At 35.6% G+C, this 11,903-nt stretch overlaps 1 pseudogene; it reads left to right on the top strand.

Moving 5' to 3' along the window:
- Nucleotides 1-530: 530 nt before the first annotated feature.
- LOC133174927 (NFX1-type zinc finger-containing protein 1-like) lies at nt 531-6,324 on the top strand (annotated as a pseudogene).
- Nucleotides 6,325-11,903: the final 5,579 nt, after the last annotated feature.

Genomic DNA, 11,903 nt, shown 5'->3' on the forward strand with positions numbered 1-11,903 from the left:
GAGACAAATCTCTTAAGACAAATTCTAGCAGTCCAAGGTACAGACTAACAAACCCTACTTATAGAGCAGCTTACCCTACCTGCAGACCAAATAGCTCTAGCCACAGAGCAATTAGCCCTTTCTACAGAGCAGATAGCTCAAGCCACAGACCAAATAGCTCAAGCCACGGACCAAATAGATCTAACTACAGACCAAATAGCTCAAGTCACAGACCAAATAGCCCTACCTACAGACCAAATAGCTCAAGCCACAGAGCAACAAGTCCTAATTACAGGCCGGGTGTTAATCTGATGAGCCCAATACACAGACCATTTAGTCAAAGGCAAGATTCATTTATCCACGCTTTCAGATCAGATCATAACCAAACTAGCCCAGAATACATAAATGAACAATCCTGTAATCCGACTATTCCTCTTCATTGGAAATAGCAGAGCAATGGAAGAAAGGAATGTGAATCAGTGATTCAAGCTTCACTTCATCACAATGGCCCTGATCCTTCTAATCACGCTATTCCATACAAAAAAGCAAGGATGGATCATCAACAAACTTATGCTCATCAGACAAGAAAGTTTTCCGAGAGACATACAGACAGGATCAGATTTAATTACTCAAGTTCTTCTGCAAAACAGAAACAGCCTATATCCAAAGATCAAATGATGCAGTGTATATTTAGAATCCAAGACTATGACGGATTTAATGTGAAATATCTTGAAGACTTAAAAGTTTTATTGGTATCGGATGAAAACTTCAGCGATGAAAATCTATAGTGCATGATGAAGATGTTAGCTCATCTGTTCGAAGAACACAATTCGGAAGTATGCGAAGCGTTGATGAAACATGATTTCTTTGCACGAAAAGACCTTATGGAATTTACATCTAGTATTCTGGTTCGTCCTGAATTGACAAATTCTGATGAAGATTTTATTAGACATTCCTATCAGGTGCTGGTTGCTCTCTCCATAGAGACCACATTAAAGTCCAGTAATGTGAAGGCCTTTTTAAATCTAATGATTCATTTGGTTAGCAGTACAAATAACCAGGAAATGAAAAAAACGTTATTAGAAATATCAACACGATTGGACATGAAGGAAAGAAGAGAAAATCTAGAAGTCGACGAAAAAGAAGAAATAGTTTTTTCTGATTCAATGAAAAAAGAACTTACTACCTTGAGTAAGTATGAAATATTACCGACGATTGCTATGATCCGAGACAATGTGGCCCCGACTTTATTGCTAAGGCAGTTAAAACGTGCATCAAAGTCTCAGGCGCACTATCTTGTAGAACAGTTCTATCTACTTTTGGAAGATTTCATTGGCCCACTGAGGGAAGGAATAAAAGATTACATGGAACATGCACTGAATCCCGACAAAAACGGAAAAGAAAGATTTCGACATGAAAGTGTCAGGCTTTTTGAAGGGATACGTATTCTTGAGAGGAAATGTGTTCCTGACTTCGGCATAGTGGTAGAGGTGCAGTTTGATGCTAAAGGATTCAAGCGAATACAGTGGGATTTTTGCAATTTTCTACAGTATGGAAACGTTGTCTGTTTAACTAATAATAATTGCAACACACTTTTATACGCATTAATTGCAGAGCGAAACATCAAAACCTGAAAAATGGAAAGATTTCACTGAGTGTGATAGGACATACATTCCAAGAGGTTCAAGAAATGAAGAGCATGGCAAATGGACGAATTGTGATGCTGGAAAGCAAAGCCTTTTATACTGCATACCCACATACACTTGAGTCTATGCAATCAATGGCCAGAAATATGGTGCTACATCCCGAGAATGCTGGAATTCCCTTTTCAAAGTATATTGTTGACCTCAAAACTGAGGTTCTCGAACCTCTCTACTCGAGAACTAAAGACGGTGAAGTACAACTTGTAAATTTTGAATGTTTATTGAAGCCTGATAGGTGCGAAATGAACAAAGATTATGATAGAGTACCACTTCTTGACACAAGTTTGTGGCCCTCAGCAGAAGAAATAGGCATGGATGAGCACCAATACTCAGCGCTTAAACTTTGTCTTACAAAAAAACTTGGAATCTTACAGGGACCTCCGGGGACTGGAAAAACATGGATGGGTTTGCGAATTGCAGAATTTCTACTGAACAACAATTTGAGAAGTGACGAAGGCGATAAGAAACCCATTTTGCTACTGAGTTACACAAATCACGCGCTTGATCAGTTTTTCAATGCATTGTTCGATATGGATAGCCTCATAAAACTGTTTTCAGGAATAACGCAACCTTTCATCCGTGTGGGTTCACGCAGTAATGTTGAACGAATTCAATGGTGTACTTTGACAGAACTTAGAAAACAAATGAAAGGAAATAGATCAAGGATTCATAGTCATTCACTTCAGGACACAAGTTATCTGTGCAATGGAACAGACTTTGTTGCTGTCATTTTTCAGTGGCTAGAATTAGGCCCTCAGGGCAGGGAGTTTAGAGATTTATCCAATGCAGCAAATATTGCAGATACTCTGAAAAATGATTCGTGGGAGATGGATGAAAACGATGAAGAACTTTTTATGTCACAGTTAGTAGGCAGGATTGTAGAAGATACTGATGATTTGCGATTTGACCTAAAAGGCTGTCATCAAAATGTCTTGTCAAACCTTCTCGTGACAAAAGAATTTTTAATTCCTAAAAAAAAGTCAACTCAACTGCATCCTTTCTGGCAATCTCTCAAACTACGAGAGAGGGAGCAGATATTGGGTTACGTTTCCTTAAGATTGCGGTTGGATATTTCCATGAACTTGGATGAAGTCCAGGAAGTGACAGATGTTTGGTGTCTTACCATTGACGATAGATGGCGATTATACAAGTTCTGGATACAGCAATTTCAAGATAAGCTTATACATAAAAGGAACAAACTTTTGCAAGAATTTGAAGAAGAAAATAGCAAATATATAAAACAGAAAACGGCTGAAAATATCAAAATAGTATCAAATTGCCATCTTGTTGGTATGACTACAACAGGAGCTGCACAAAATATTGACCTCTTGAAAAATGTTCAACCAAGAATTATGATTGTTGAGGAAACAGATGTTTCGTTAATGGAAAGACTTGTAATAAATAATATGCCGTGTGTATGTCTATCACAGCAACACCGTATGCGCCCAGAAATATCTTCAATGCTTACACCCACGATTTACAAGAACTTGCAGGATTATTCAAGTGTGTTATCGTATGATCATGTACGGGGTATGAAACACGACATTTTCTTTCTTGATCATAAAAATCAGGAGAGCCAATCAGAATACTCAACCAGTCATAAAAATGAATTTGAGGCAGAAATGGTTGCAAGATTGTGCCGCTACTTATTGTTACAAGGATATAGCAAAACAGATGTGACCATCCTTGCGACATACAATGATCAGGTTAAGTTAATCAGGAATTATGTAAAGAATTTGGAAAATGATTTACCAGGCACAAGACTTGATACAAAAGATAAAATTGCAGTTACGGCCGTAGATAATTTCCAAGGAGAAGAAAACAAAATTATAATATTATTTCTAGTAAGAGGAAACGACGAAAGAAAAATAGGTCATCTGCATGACACCAAAAGAATATGTGTTTCACTTTCAAGAGCAAAACAGGGTTTCTTTGTCATTGGAAACTTTCAAACCATTCGGACGAGTAGAACCTGGAGTGAAATTATTTCGAAAGCAGAAATAGATAATATCTTTGGAAATTATATTCCCCTGCACTGTGTGAATCATCCCCAAACTATTACAAAAGTATCCAAACCAGCAGATTTTGATTTAGTGCCAGTTGGAGGATGTAACGAGCCATGTGGGTACCAGCTGAACTTTGGACATACATGCGACCTGAAATGTCACGCGGATGCATCATACCATGATATGCCATGTATGAAAAAATGTTTAAAGGAGATGTGTGATGAAGGCCATAGATGCAAAAAAGTATGCTCACATCCTTGGCCATGTGGACCATGTGCAGCTCTAGTAACAAAGGTTTACACGAAATGTAATCACAAAGTACAAGTTAAGTGTTCTACAGACTTAGAAACCTACCCCTGCCGAGAGAAATGTAGCACAACGAATCCCTGTGGTCATCTTTGTCAATTAGACTGTGGCATCCAATGCCAGCCAGATCAATGCTCAGTTCTAATTCCAGTAATTCACCCGAAGTGTGGGCATGAAATAGAAGCTCCATGCTGTAAACACTCCAAACCAAAGAGATTAAAATGCAAGCAGAAATGTCAGACTGTTCTGCCTTGTGGTCATGCATGCAAGGGAGACTGCTTCTCTTGTTCTAGTGGGAGGCTTCATGTAGTATGTGAGCAATTATGCCAGCGTGTCCTGGTATGTGGCCATTCTTGTAACAATAAGCATTCATGTTCTACAGCTTGTCCACCTTGTAATAAACCCTGAACGTCTGGTTGTAGCCATTTGGGAAAACGTGGTTGTCGTCGAAAATTTGGCGAAAAGTCTATCGATTGTAGAGAACAATGTGACTGGAAATGCGATGAACATTGCGAAAACAAGTATTGTTGCAAAAAGCAATGTTTTGAAGAATGCGATAGACCACCTTGCAACAGAAGATGTAATCGAGATTTGCCCTGTAAGCATCGTTGCGTAGGATTATGCGGTGAGCCATGTCCCAAGCTGTGCAGAAGATGTGACAAAGAGGAATTAACTACAATTTTCTTTGGGGAAGAGGACGATCCTTATGCATTATTTATTGAACTTGAAGACTGCAAACACGTTTTTGAGGTTAAAGGCTTTGATAGGCTCATGAAAATGGAGGTGGAAAGAAACGATGATTCGGTTTCAGAAAGTCATGCAATAAGACTTCTGCGATGTCCTTTATGCCAGACACCAATACGACGCAGTAAAAGATACAAAAATATGATATTACAAAACTTACAGGATATTAATATGGTGAAATCAGTTGCGAAAGAGAAAGTATGTGCTTTGAACACAGAAGAAACCGTTGAGCAACGATGTAAGCTTAGTAAAGCTATTGAAATTTTGAGATTTAAATCAAATTTATCCAAATCGAATTATGACATTGAATTCTCAAACAAAAAAGCTGAAAAACTGTTTACATTCTTTGTTCCAAAATATAAAGAAAAGTTTGATAAGATGATGGAAAAATCTTCAGAGGAAAGCACTGAAATAATCGATCAATTTGACATGCTTATTGAATGGCTTTTACGACACAGACATACAATGTTTACCGAATACGAGGTCAAACAATTCAGTGAAGAGGTTGACAGATTCTTTCTTTACGTAGACTATGCATTGCTCCTTCAACAAGTGGATTTGAAAAATCCATCCCAAGTCACCGAAAAAGACAGAAACACACTAAAAGAGCAACTTTCTAACTTAAGATGGCCAAATTCTAAGCGACTGGAAATAGAGGATATATTACATTCCAAGGAGGTCCTGAAGACAATGCAAGAAAAGGTGCTACTTACAGGTCTAGGAATATCAGATGAGGAAAAGACAATGATTTTGAAGGCCTTTAATTTTTCCAAGAAGGGACACTGGTACAAGTGCAAAAATGGTAAGCAATTTTCATTTGATATAATTGCATTTTAACCCGGAACTGATTGTTGGTAAGTTGGTGGGAGGAAATCCATATGTAACTTAGTCTGTGTCATAGATATTTCTTAGAGAGAACGTAAACAGGAGTTTATCCTTGCCTATAAGCCAAATTTAATTCAAGGCTATTTACTACCCCCCCCCCCCCAAAAAAAAATAATTGGCCAGCGTATACTGAAAGGAATGCGTACTAAATATGCTTTGATTGAACTTTTTGTGGTCGTAATGACTTTTTTATCGATAGATATAATTTTATATCACTTCAAGTTAGTTGTAAAAAAAAAACTATTAGTTTTCTTATGCAGCGATTCAGGCCCATTCTTAACAGATGCACGGAAACATTTTTTTTAGATACTTTGGACAATACTTTATTCGAACTGTTTAGGATTTGCATTTTTAAGACTGCATAATCCAAATATATTTGAAACACAACTTATTTTGTAGCCAGGAAAACAGTTCCAATTCATCATTTAAAATAATCTAAAACTTCATTGATATGAAAAATATTTTTTAAAATTAATTTAATGTTTTGTAACTTGTCTTTCACAGGTCATATTTACGCAATAGGGGACTGTGGCGGCGCAATGGTGGAGTCCAAATGTCCAGAGTGTGCTGAGACGATTGGTGGTTCTCGCCATCAGCTGCGAGGAGACAATGAGGTTGCCGGAGAAATGGACGGCGCGACATTTTCAGCCTGGTCTGAACAAGCCAACATGGCCAATTAGGATTTCCATGATAGAGTTTGAGGCAATTGATCATCTCTTTAGTTTAGAGGATTTACTTCTGGAGGATACCTGTAAACCCATCTCTTTCAATGTACACAATGCCTTTAAAGAATATAAGAAAATCAGTTACACATTTTTAATGAAAATCAACAAAATAATATTCAAATAAGTCACTGTTTCTGATGGGTTTTTTTTCTGTTTGGTAGCTATCAAGGTGATATGTTTATTTAAAGTTAGGATATACATTATATATCAATCTAGTGCCATTCTGTATTAATGCATGGTATATTTTGATTTAACCAAGTCATAAGTTCACTTTTATTATTTAATCAATGCCTTGACAAGTAGTTATTGCAAAGATTCTCGCTGTAGACCTGTAATTTAGTTTATCTCGCATATAATTATCTTGATCAGACACTTTTGTGTTTAACTGTAGAGTATGATTTCAGTTTTAAAAAAAAACTTTGTCCTTCCTAGGATGTATTTAAATGTGAAATTTCAACAAAACAAGGAGAAAACAAAACAAAACCAAATATGAAACACATACATTCACAGACAAAGCATGCAACAACGTAACATCAACAAACCGACTTTTTAAATATTTCCTTGTTATGTCTGCGGGAAAGTGATAACTGAATTGTTAAGCAGGATGATATTACAGTTTTGAGACAAAGGAGACAAAATCCTGGAGATTTATTTCATTGTAAGTCAGAAGGTCATTATTCAAATCATTATTGATGCATAATCCTAACATTGAAAAAGCAATAAGATTAGAATTATTTCAACTCTCTTCAATTAATTGCTGCAGAGATATTGCACAGTTAATTTAAGACCTGAGGCATGATTTTAAAACATCTTTGTGCAGTAATCCTGCAGGTATTAACTCAAGCCAAAGTCAATAGCTTGTACTAGTACATAGCAATTCACACTTCTATTCGAATTTATTCCAATAAAATGCATAGGCAAGGACAAAGAAATATTTGATTAAAAAAAAACAGGGAAACGTTTGAACAGACATCCGTCATCAAAGGTCTCCATTGATTGCTAACCTAGGAGATGGAGATGTAATAGATTTATTAAAGGTCTCCATTGATTGCTAGTCTAGGAGTTGGAGCTGTAATAGATTTATTAAAGGTCTCCATGGCCATTGATTGCTAGCCTAGGAGTTAGAGATATAATAGATTTATTGTATATATAATAAACTACATTTCTGTGATTTGAACATATTTTATTGTATAAATATTAGGATCGAACACAAGTTCTAAGAACTTACTATGTTCTCACCTTTAATGATTACAGCTGTTATGTGTGTAGAGAAAAACTCTGATATACAAACAGGTTTGTTTTATACATACATTCATTAAGGTTAAATATATATAAGTTATTTGAGTTCTGGTGTTAGTCAGTAATAATGCAATAAATCTATAAATTACACATATAGGCACTGAGTAAAAAAAATTCCGATTGCGGCGTGATATATTGCTCAAATTTGTTACCCATTGTCTATAATGACGGGTCTATCCACATTTCTGTAATATGTGGTTTTAGAATTATCATATGTAGCTGTAATCATAGTATTTGATTTAAGATTTGATGATAAAAGAAAAATGTAAAGAAACTCCTTAATAAAGCATTAAAATTTAACAATTGCTAGAATTTCTGCTTTTTTCTGCTTTCAAAACTTAGGAGGGAGAACATGTTATAACGTTAAGCATGATTTTTGAAACTGACTGTTTAAGAGTTAGCAAAAGCCCATCGGAAACTGTTTTTAAATGTATTGACGTTGCGCACGGTGTTGGTACACATTGACGTTACGTCAAAATAACGTTATTAAAGTCATAACGTTGTTACAACGTTTTAAACGTTAATTGAAAATTTTAGTTTTTTAATGTGAATTCTATTTATTTATTTTTTTTTTTAAATCTAAATAAAATAACAGAGGACAATCTTCTCAATTTTTGAATCTTCGTTGAAAATATTAAGATGTACACAAAAAATCTTATAATTTTATAAATATTTAATAAATTGTCAGATTTTTATTATGAAATTGTCACAGGCATACATATCCCCATTCATATTCTTGATTCCTCTTTCTATTTCTTTTTTCTCACTTTGTACGCTCTGTCTTGCAAAGAGAAAACACATCAAGTAGCTTTCTCTTTTAACCGTTTCTCCATTTTTTTTCCCATTAGGTCATTTCAAGTTTTCTATTTCTATCAAGCCCCGCATGCGCCTTGGTTTCTGACAACCAAGATCAGAGAAAAGCATAGACAATCGGTTAATGCGCGGTTCCAGGAAATTTTGCGAGGGGGGGGGGGTCCAACCAATTAAAAAAATATGACACTCGAAGTTTTTGACAAGCAAAAAAAAATATAACTGAAAATCCCAGGGGGAGGGAGATCCGGAACCCCCTTTCCGACCTCCCCCGCCTGCTTTTTTTATTGAAACCTTTTGAATTCTGTCATTTTCTTTCTATATTTTTCTAATATGTTAAATCAGGTAATGTACCTAGCATTTACAACCTTGATTTTGCGAAGGAATATATTTTTCTACGATAGAGGAAATATGTCTTTCTACGAGAAAAATGGAATTATGAAATCAAAACATTTGAATGATGTAATTTTTATGACAACCGCTGTACAAAGTAGGATTCCCCGATAACCAGCCCCCCACCCCACCCCGGAATCTTTACTCAGGAATCGTACACTAGAGCTAATTTTCCTCTCTTTCTCTCTCAGAGTAGGTTTTCCCTGTTTTATCAATGCTTAAATCATATCGACATTGCTAAAGTTTATATGAAAGTCAACTGGTTTTTTTAATAGAAATATGAGTATTTTCGCTCAAAAATTTTTCAAAGGATCACTTCTTGGTAAATATATACGTTGACTTATATGGCCGATATTGGTTTCAGTCTTTAGAAAAAGCTTATCGATATCCGTTCCGGTCCCTGACTTTAGGCCACATGCGTGTAGTTTCTTGTTTCTCATGTATCGTTTTAGTTCTAGTCAACATATCTGTCTTCATATGACCCTACGTCGGTATTTACAGAAACATCCTTTATAAGAGGGTCCTTACTTGATGCCTGGGTATTGGCAACGGGACATAAAACCTTAACTGACCTTACCACATTCTTTTCTATCTGTAAACCTCCCCCCTGCATTTTTGACATAACATGTCGCCAATGCACACAATTTTCCCGAGGAATGAACTGCATCTACTCTGCATAGCGCAGTATCTCTCCCAATGGCACAACAGTACTATTACCCAGAGATGTTCTTGAAAGACAAACACAGCAATTTTTGCTCGGCATGATTTTTTTTTTCGTGACACCTGCAGTATCGAGTAACACAAAGTGAATGATTCGTGTCCTCGAACAAAGTGTGCTTACACTGAGGTATAGTTCCGGTTGATTGCGTTTAGTTAAAGAGAATTTATGATCTGCATTTCCATAAATGTCTTTTATATCAACAGCAAACATATACATTTAAGGAAGAAAACATAAGTAAAATGAAAAAGCCTGTATGAAAAATTAAATTCGTGTTTATACAGGTGAAAAATTTGAAAAAATAAAAGTGTGCCAACAGGTGGATTCGAACCAGGACGCTAAAATTGTCCATGGTGAGAGTCTACGGTCTGTCTCTCTGAGCTACACTAACTATGAAAACATTCGTTTGACATAAATATAATCCAGTATGATAGAAATAGGTTTTCGCACTTTTTGTAGTTTTTTTTACGAATTTCGACCCTAGGGCAGGGGTGTCCCTAAAAAACGTGGTTTTAAATTATTCTTCAGATCAAAATCTATCAAAATTTCATAATTTAAATTAGGGGTAGGCCTGCCCTGAAGGACTTCTATTCCAAAATTTACGCAAAAATTAGTGCTTTAACGGATAATATACTGTCTTGACCAACTTTGTAGGTTAATTTCAAAGTTGCAAATAAAAAAAATTAGGTTCAAAATGCAAATTTGAAACATTTAGACAAATATACGATAGAAAACAACTAAAGAACATTGATTTTTAAATGGGACTTTTTCAGGAAATTGTTCTCTCCTATAGGTCAAATCTTTTGTTATAACGAAAACATCTTTAGTATGAAATTTTAGTAGTTAAAAAAAATACAATACAAGAAGCACAGCTCTTGCAAGCCGTAGGATAGGTATGACCCCTCGACCACAGAGGTGTAATACTGGATAGCTATTTTAAACCCCAGAAACTTGGCGAGACACTTAATCAACATTATGCACATGTAGTTTTATGGAATATAACTGGAGAAAAAAAATCCATTAAAAATAAAATTCCTCGTTTTCTTTTAAATTAAATGTTGACACAACTAGACTTTTTTTTATTACAATTTTTGTGAAGTTTCATTAAGATTGTCTACTGCGAGAGCACCTGTGAAAAAATTACAGAAAGTACATTTGTAACCATATGTCGCCCCCTCCCCCTCATATATAAGTACTGGCATGATATTTTATAGCAGAAGGGGTAAATTGGCTCTTGAGGGAATCGCACTTTATAACTGTTACACAGAGTAGGGATTTCCCCGGAAAAATGAATGTGGTGTGGGATTTCTGATGAAGGGGAAACTATACTCAAGAGCCAGTTTTCCGAAAAAGACTTTAGAGGGGAAAGACCGGTATAAAGTTCTTGTTTTAATTTTGGGCTTTTGTACTGATATGTTTTTTGAATCGGTAGATAGGTTCTAGAATAATAGGAGGTAGCTAAACGGAAAAAAAATCAAATGGCCTTATACTGAATTAAACTTTTCTTGTTTTTTTTTTCTTCAGCCCAAGTAGTTAAGCTCTCTTTATAAATCGGGAGGGGGGGGGGTACTGACATGCAAAAAAGAAGGGATGGGGATGTTTCGCTATTAAAAACCCTACTAAATTGGAAAAAAAAACTAGCCAGGAAAAGTAAAATTCAGAAACCCTTTTACTTTTTCGTGGAGGGGGGGGGGGGCCTCTCATTCTCATTTTAGCAAAGAGAGAGAGAGAACAATAACGTGATATGTTTAGATATTGCGGCAGCAAAATAAAAAAGGGGTATCGGCCTTTGAATGAAAATTTTCAGAATATTTAAAACAAAAGATTGTTCTAAAATAATTGGAGAAGGACTTTTTACCCTATTTGGTACTCCGGACCTGCAGAAAATTGGGGAAAAAAAAGAGCACGGCGATACAATTTGACGCTCCCGACGTCATTCGTATATATGTAGTGTGTAAAATGACGTTTTTCGTACCTGTGACAAAATGGCTACATCTATATTAATGCTTGCGTTTATTTCATGTAGATGATAACCGTAAAAATTATGTTATTATCTAATACAGTATGAAATGTTCTTTCAAGATACAGTAATGATTGGAATATATATGACATTAATTTATGTATATTTGATATGTAACTGAGACATATTAAGTAATAGTACAGCGACTCGTACGTGCATAACAAAATGGCTACACTTAACAAAGCCTTACTAATATTAACGTATCAGCAGTTATATAACATGTATCAACATAACTAATTTTAGAAACATATGTACTTAAAGAATATTCATCAAAATTTATCTTTGTTTAGCATTTATGTCTTGTACACATCGCCA

This window comes from Saccostrea echinata, unplaced genomic scaffold (assembly GCF_033153115.1).
Source record: "Saccostrea echinata isolate AGI-Se365-2 ecotype Australia unplaced genomic scaffold, CSIRO_AGI_Sech_v1 ptg000060l, whole genome shotgun sequence".
In the NCBI taxonomy this organism is placed as follows: Eukaryota; Metazoa; Mollusca; class Bivalvia; order Ostreida; family Ostreidae; genus Saccostrea; species Saccostrea echinata.